Consider the following 7,688-nt stretch of genomic DNA (forward strand, 5'->3'; position numbering starts at 1 on the left):
TAAAATCACGTAAACTCTTTTGTTTCGTAGTAACTCATATATAAACTTCATAACATAAACATACTTCTATATTTGTGGTTTATGACTCTGCTTTGATTTTTATCACAATTACTTTACAAACATTTTTGTACGCACAGCTAATATTTGGATTACGTGTATTCGACTGCCTGTGGATGCATGGATTTCTTACAGAACATGAGTTCTGCTCGCGTTAGCTCAATCCCGTCCTTGTCGACATTTTTTGTTTTCTAGCACATTGAATTTATGTGAGTATTTGTCATCAGGTGCGAAGGAAGTCCTGTCTAAATGACTTTAGACCAATTTTTAATCCTATATGTATATATTGAACTTCAAAAAACTGTAAATTGTACTTTTGGAAACTATAAAACCAATTGTCCAGAAATTTTACGAACGCTTTAAGATATTGAACATCGTAATGGTAGTATTCACTCTGGCGAGAACTTTCGATAGTTACTTTCAAGCGCTTGTCCAATTGAAAGAATATCTCGACAACTCTTACCCTTTGATAATTTTTCAGAGGAAGCTCTAGAAAGGTTTCTATTAGACAGTGCTCTCAGAAACATGTCCACGATATAGTTGCACTTCTTCCTGACCACAATTCAAGTTTACGACAATTTCCTTCCAGGTTTTATATTTTAATTTCCGATTTCTGCATTCTTTGTCTTTTGTATCTCAAGGGAAGGACTTTCTTGGTATATTTTCAAGAGTAACCTATATCTTATTGTGACACTTTACTTTTTCATTTTAAAAGAATAATCCATACACAGGTATGAAATTAAATTAATTCAATTTTATAGATCATTGATTTCATGTTTTCCATTGGTGTAATTGTTTATTAGATAGAGATTTACGTCATAAAAATAACAAAAATAAATCCACACATGGAGAGTTATAAAATGAGTAACTAGAAGCTGTATTTCATCTAATACTTAGATCCGCAATTTGATATTTCGACCATCCAAGTTTTGCCATGTTTACTCTCGGAGAACAGTGTCGCACTTCGAAACTTCTTATTGTGAGAGTCGCTCTCAGTGGACACAGAGAGACCAGGCCTGGCTACATTTACTCTCTGAGAGATTACCCGAATAATGGTTGCAGCCACAATTGTGTCGACCTAAGAAAACAGCTCGCAAGAGCTGATCTGGAGAGTATTTCTCCCACCGGACAACTAACTTTAGTCGCTAATTATGAGTAGTTTAATATATATGATTTGAATAAATATCGTTTGAAATTTGTCGTGTGACACGTTCCTTTCTTTGTGGTTTAATTGTGTATTAAGATTTTTTAAGAATGTTTATAAAAACAAAATTTGTAAATGAAGCAGTTGATTTTAATGATTTAATGAAAAACGATTTGCCTCATTTTTCCGGAAATTTTGGATACAATTTTGCTGTTTTAAATGATACATTGTATGTATCAAAATTGCTACATTCATCCCTGGCAAAAGTTGATGATGTCACCACATTTTTTTTTAAGAGAACCTTACTTGAAATATGCGATATGCCATGCTCGTTCATTTATAGTTTAATAATTTGAATATAGGCTCCAAGGTCGAGACAAACTGTGGTGAAATAAATCTTGATTTTTTTCTTCCCGCAAACAAAGGAAGTATTGTAATCGAGTCCGTCGGCCGACTCTCTAATTTTACATTTTCTCGACCTTTCATGATTCCTAAAGGACGAAGAAATAGGTCCAGCCGATTGTTGTCAAATTTCGTATTTACATTAGGAATATCATGTACATAGTAAAACGCTAACCAAAATTTATCTAATCATCCCCACAACTAAAGCACTTCAAAATTGTATATAGTAAATGGGTTTTAAATTGTATAAAATAACATAGTCCTACATGTAGTTTATGACTCCGAATTGAGTTTTTACCTGAAACGTCCAGATTTTTGGAAAAAAAATCAAAATTATGAAACAAAATTTTGCAATTTAATTTGGAATCTGCAAAACTGAATGCTTTGAAATCTTGCAGATGGTTATCAGTTTCATAACTATAAACCATCTGCAAGATTATCATTAAGCATTATAAAGTTTTAATCGAAATATATTTACTTGGCCCCTCCAAGCAATTGATAACATCAGCTCAAAAGTTTGCCGAATAAATCTTATCTAAAATGTACAAAATCTGATGAGTTTGTACTTGTAATTTATCATTCCATTCATATATTCTGCATTTGCAAATAAAGGGTGACTCAAAAAAATTAATGAATGATTGAATTTATTTAATTGACTTAATTTACTTAGGAACCACAAAACCCAATGTTTTGAAATCTTGGAGGTGTATTAAAGTTATCACGGCATGGTAAATTTTAAGTCAAAATGTATTTGCTCGTCCTCCTCTAAAAAATTGATGACGGCACCCCAAAATTTTGTTGAAAAAATGTTGTTTTAAATGTGCAAAGAATGATGAGTCTATACTTGTGATTTATCACTGCACTAATATTTTTTAGATGTGCTTATACGGGTCAATTAAATTTGTTGATTAAATCAAGAATTGCAAAACTGAATACTTTCAAATCTTGCTGACGTTTGAAAGTCATTGTAAGCATGGTAAATTATTAATCAAAATAAATCTGTTTATTTCCCACCAAAAATTGATGACGTTATCTCAAAATTTTGCCGAATAAATTCTACCCAAAATGTGCAAAATATGAGTTCTTTCGATGTATAAACATAAACACTTTCAAGTTGTTTTTCTTATCGAGGATAACCTAAGGACGTACATGTGAATTACAGCATCCAGAAACCAAATAAAGTGCAGTGTTTTATTCAATAAACGGAAGTTAGAGCAATAAAAAAGTCTGGACCGTCGGCATTGTCATCCGGCTATTGCAATTCGCAGAAAACATGTTTTAGTTTAGTTTGTGTTTCACCGTCACGTCTACAGGTTGATAAGTGTTATCTCTATTTGTCTTAAATTACAAGTACCATACAGGTTGTTTATTTTATCTGTTCACACCTTACAATTTTTGCATAGGCAACATATTATACACCCCAGAGATGACTTCGTCCGATTTAATTTTTTTTTTACTAAGCAATCATATCAATCACAGAAAAAAATGCAGATATATCAATGCCAAATAGTGACAAAATTTAAAAAAGTAATACTCAATTTATTTTAAAATGCCCCGCTACAAAAAATGTTTCCGACAGCGAGGGAAGTACTGTCTCAACTCTTTAACCAGATTGATATTATGCTTACAATAACTTCATTAATATTCCAAAAATAATCACTTAGTAGTTTTGGACATTTTTCTCTGTAACAAAATCTTGAAATGTTACCAGACGACACGTCATACAGGATAGAAAAACAGAAAAGTGAAACCTTTATTATTGTGTCCTACGAAATAGGAAATTAGATCTTCATCAAAATGACCCTACTTGAGTTCCCTTTCTATCCCTCGGAATATAAAAATCACTAAAACTCGTCCTACATTTGCGCTACTGCCAAGGAATGCAGCGGTCACTTTAGCAGAAATGAACATTTCAGCTGAAATTAGCGATGAGAATCGTAAATGTTTCGTGAAAATCCATCACGCCCGTTTTTCCGTTTGTTTACAACTTATCCGGGTCATTTTATTGTTGCGGTTAATGATGTGTTAATGTAAATGTCATATTTTATAATTTTTTCTATATTATTCGCTTCCGTTCCCGGTTTTGTGAAACCGTTATGAGTCCATTATAAAGTTGTTATCTCATTTTAATGGTAGGACGGGACTCTCTGGAAGAGCGCCAAGAATCGTTGCGCCATAGCTTTTTTTATTACCCTTAAGGCTTGCGTCCATTTGCGTTACTAGCGTTAAAAAACAAGTAAAGATGACGCTTTCGCCTATTTTTGTTTCTATTTTCTTTATTTTAATAATTCAGGTGGTTCTTTTTCCAGATGCAACAGACTTTTATTAGTGCTTAATTTGAGGGAAGGTTTTACATAAATATCAGGGACTTACCTTTGTTAGTCCATTCGGTAATTTTGCCGAATTAAGCGTTAATTTCATTTACCTATTGTGGTATTGTGGACGCTGAACTCTTAATGGATGTTTATTTCTGTTTTAGGTGAAAGCATTTAATGGGATTTCAGAGTAATTCGTTACTTGAATTTTTAAACAATAAAAGTGAATTATCTCTACATTGCATTATACGGTCATTAAAGTTGCATGAAATAGATCATTTATTCTAAATACTTGTAAAAATATACTCCACACTAGATAATCACTTTAATATGCTACTGTATATTCCAGTTTTTGTTCACTACAAATCCTAATAAAACAATATTTTATTGACATTAAGTAGATTATCTAGATAATCAGACGATGTAGACGCCATGCTGAATTATAGAATATACGGCGTTACAAAGGATTTGTTCTAAATCTTACTGTCGATATTCCGTGGATGTGTATTGCAGCCAAGACAGAATGATGGAATAAATAAACGTTCCTTATTCTATGTTTAGATTGCATTTTTATATTCAGTTTCTATATTTCTAGAGATGCAACGGCAAAATAACAACGTGAAATTGCGTTCCAAAAATGCAGCATAGTTGGGATCAGTTCAATATCCTTCAGTTAATAAGGTTTAAAAGAAAAAGAAAATACAACGTTTGCATTTTTCTAAAATTAAACAATATATTATCCTCGAGTAAAGGTTAAACTTTTATCGGTGCCTTGCTTCCTATTCCCAAGCAGTTTAATAGTGGAGATATTCACATGTGAATAAGTTAACAAATGACACAGAGAAAGAAAAAACCTACACTTTTGTATCTTACAAGTTGTGATGCGCAAAAAAATATGAAAGTAGATAGCCGTACAACAAAATAATTCACTTAAATACTTCCCGCAGTTAATTCCGGTAGAAGCAAAAGAGGCATGACTTTATAAATATCTAAAAAGTGGTTTTATTTTTCGATTTAGCCGCTTTAGAATTATTGGGTAGTGCTCATTGAATATTTCTCATCCTATACGTTTTATTCGTGTTAACACTTGTTTTATTTATCGCTTGTATACGCCAAGATCTATGCTAGCTCTCAGCTAGTGCATATGCATTATAGTGGAGATGAAGAATATCCTAGCATCGAGAGACAAGTAATTGTAAATAAATGTTGCATTTAACGTACACAAAAGGAATAGGAATATATTCTTCTAGATTTTTCAACAGCTTAACGTAAGACGGAAGGAACATTACATGAGCAGAGCAAAACATTTCTTTAAAATATTTGTGCAATGCGATTTTAGTTTATTAAACGGGAGACCTAGTTTTTCATACTCTAGGGGTTATGAAACGTCGCCGTCGCTATTCGTTGGTGAAACCCTGTTGCAAGACTTCCTTACTTTATGCTCGGTGAGTAATATTGCCTGAAATATGACCAAAGGTAAAATATATGTATACAGACTGTACTCAGAAAACAAAAACTGCATGGTCTCTAAATATGGTTATGTTATGAATATGATGCAAATGATTTGAGAATAATCTACAACAAAAACGAGAAGTTTCAGAAAAAAGTTAATACCATAACGGTCTGACGCTAAGTATAATTAAAATTTTCTATAGAATGGACACATTTTGATGATATTTTGAGTAGATGTATGCAGCTTAAATCTAGGTATATGTATTATTTCTATAGTTATTTAAACACTGATTTAACGTGTCAAAACGTCTCTGCGTTGGTAAGTTTTGTCGTCTATAAGCACCATATCAGCAAGGCGAAAATGAAGTTGAATTGTGAAGAATCGCTGGATAATGTAAACATTCCGCTACATTCGTTTACTCTACAGAAATAACTGGAGCCAAGAAGAACCACAATAGTCATCTGTAGTTTCTTTCAGGTGGTGTAACTTCTTGTCTCATTGTAGATAAGATCTTCCACTACCGGAATGTTCTTCAACTTAAGGGTGGTCCACGAATAATAAAGAACTTGAATAAATTTAAAACGAAACCCAAAATACATTGTCATTACTTTCTAGATTCTCGTTTTGAATTTTTTAAAATACAGAACATATTAAACTGAATTTGAAACTTTGACAGACAGTTCAAAATTTGTCAGTTTCTGTAGTACTTACTCCAAAAAAAATGTATTCGGAAGTAAACATGTTGCTAATTTACAGTGAATGGCTGCCCGCGTTTATTTACAAATTTTAAAAGGCTAGGAAGTTTTTTGAGAGAGAAAAGCTGACTTTGGTTCAAGAACTAAACCCCACTGACTACTCAAAACGATTAGCTTTGTGCAATTTTTTTTAGAGCAAAACAAAGTTTGGATCCTCGTTTTTATTATAGCCCCTAGAAATACATATTACCGTCATCCATTGTTGTACGAGTGGAGCAAATGCAGTTGGTAATGCAAAAAATTCCCCTGGTTTGGAACCAAATTGTGTCACCAGTGAGTTGACAGCGCGTAAATTGTTGTTGTCACGTAGTCTTGGCGTGATCTTTTTGTTTAAAGTCAATTAATTGTCAATTAATATAACTAATAATTATATTAAATACGATTTTATTGATTAAATTTTATATTTTATTCAAATTAAAAATCCATATTTTGTATATAAACTACAAACTTTAAATCCAACATAAAACCATTTTAAATTTCGCGGTCTGTCAAATGGTGTTAATAATTTTTGTTTTTGTTAAGTTTCCGCAAGGTTTGCTCCACGGTGACGATACTATGTGTTTTCTAGGGGCTATAGTTTTTATGATTGAATTTTTTCTTCTGATGGAGCGAAATTGTCGAACAACGGTGGATTTAATAAACATAACTGCCACTATTACACCCAACACAATCCTCAGTAGATTAGAGATCACTTTGAGACAATTTATGCTATAAATGTTTGGTGTGGGATTTTTGGACACAATGGAAATTTGTAACTAAATTTTCTTCGCTGTACATTAGCCGTACTCCTCGAAAATATTAATTTCGAAATCCATCAAAATTTATGATTACAACTTGATGAATGTACCTTCGCAGTTTCACAAAGTTGTACAAAATTATTTTGATGAAATTTTTCCCAACAGATGGATTGGGAGAGGTTCAATTAATTCTTGGTGTCCAAGAAGCTGTAATATGATACCCCTAGATTTCTTTCTGAGGGGGACAGTGAAATAAATGGGCTACTGTACTTCAGTAAATACTCTCGACCATTTAGAAGAAAAAAAAATACAAAAGCGCTAAGACATCCTTTTGGAATCGGATTGGCCCATGTGAGAGAAACGAGGGACAACACTTCGAACATTTATTGTTAGTTAAAAATAAAACATGTTTTTTTCCTTCAATTTGAAATTGTATTTTGGGTTGCGTTTCAAATTTATTCAGGATTTTTATTACTCCTGGACCAACTTGTAGAAAAAATACCTTTTATGCTTTTAATGTATCAGTTTGCTCTTGGTGACAAAAATTATAATTTTATTGCTTAGACTATTTCGATTTTATTCTGGTTTGTTACTACTTTAACTACTTATTATTAACTTAGAACCGCTGACTTGAAAAAGAACATTATTTATATGCACTTAAACGATGTTTACAAAGAATTCTTATACTTATTGTCGAATTCTGGCCACATCAAACCATGAAAGCGGCCAGATTTACAAAAGACAACCTAGCAATAGGGTGTAATACATTACAAATAACATCGTCAAGCTGGAGCTTTATGAAGAATCAGATAAAGAGTTAAATAT

This window comes from Zophobas morio, unplaced genomic scaffold (assembly GCF_036711695.1).
Source record: "Zophobas morio isolate AGI-343-1 ecotype UQ-CSIRO unplaced genomic scaffold, CSIRO_AGI_Zmor_V1 ptg000021l, whole genome shotgun sequence".
Lineage (NCBI taxonomy): Eukaryota > Metazoa > Arthropoda > Insecta > Coleoptera > Tenebrionidae > Zophobas > Zophobas morio.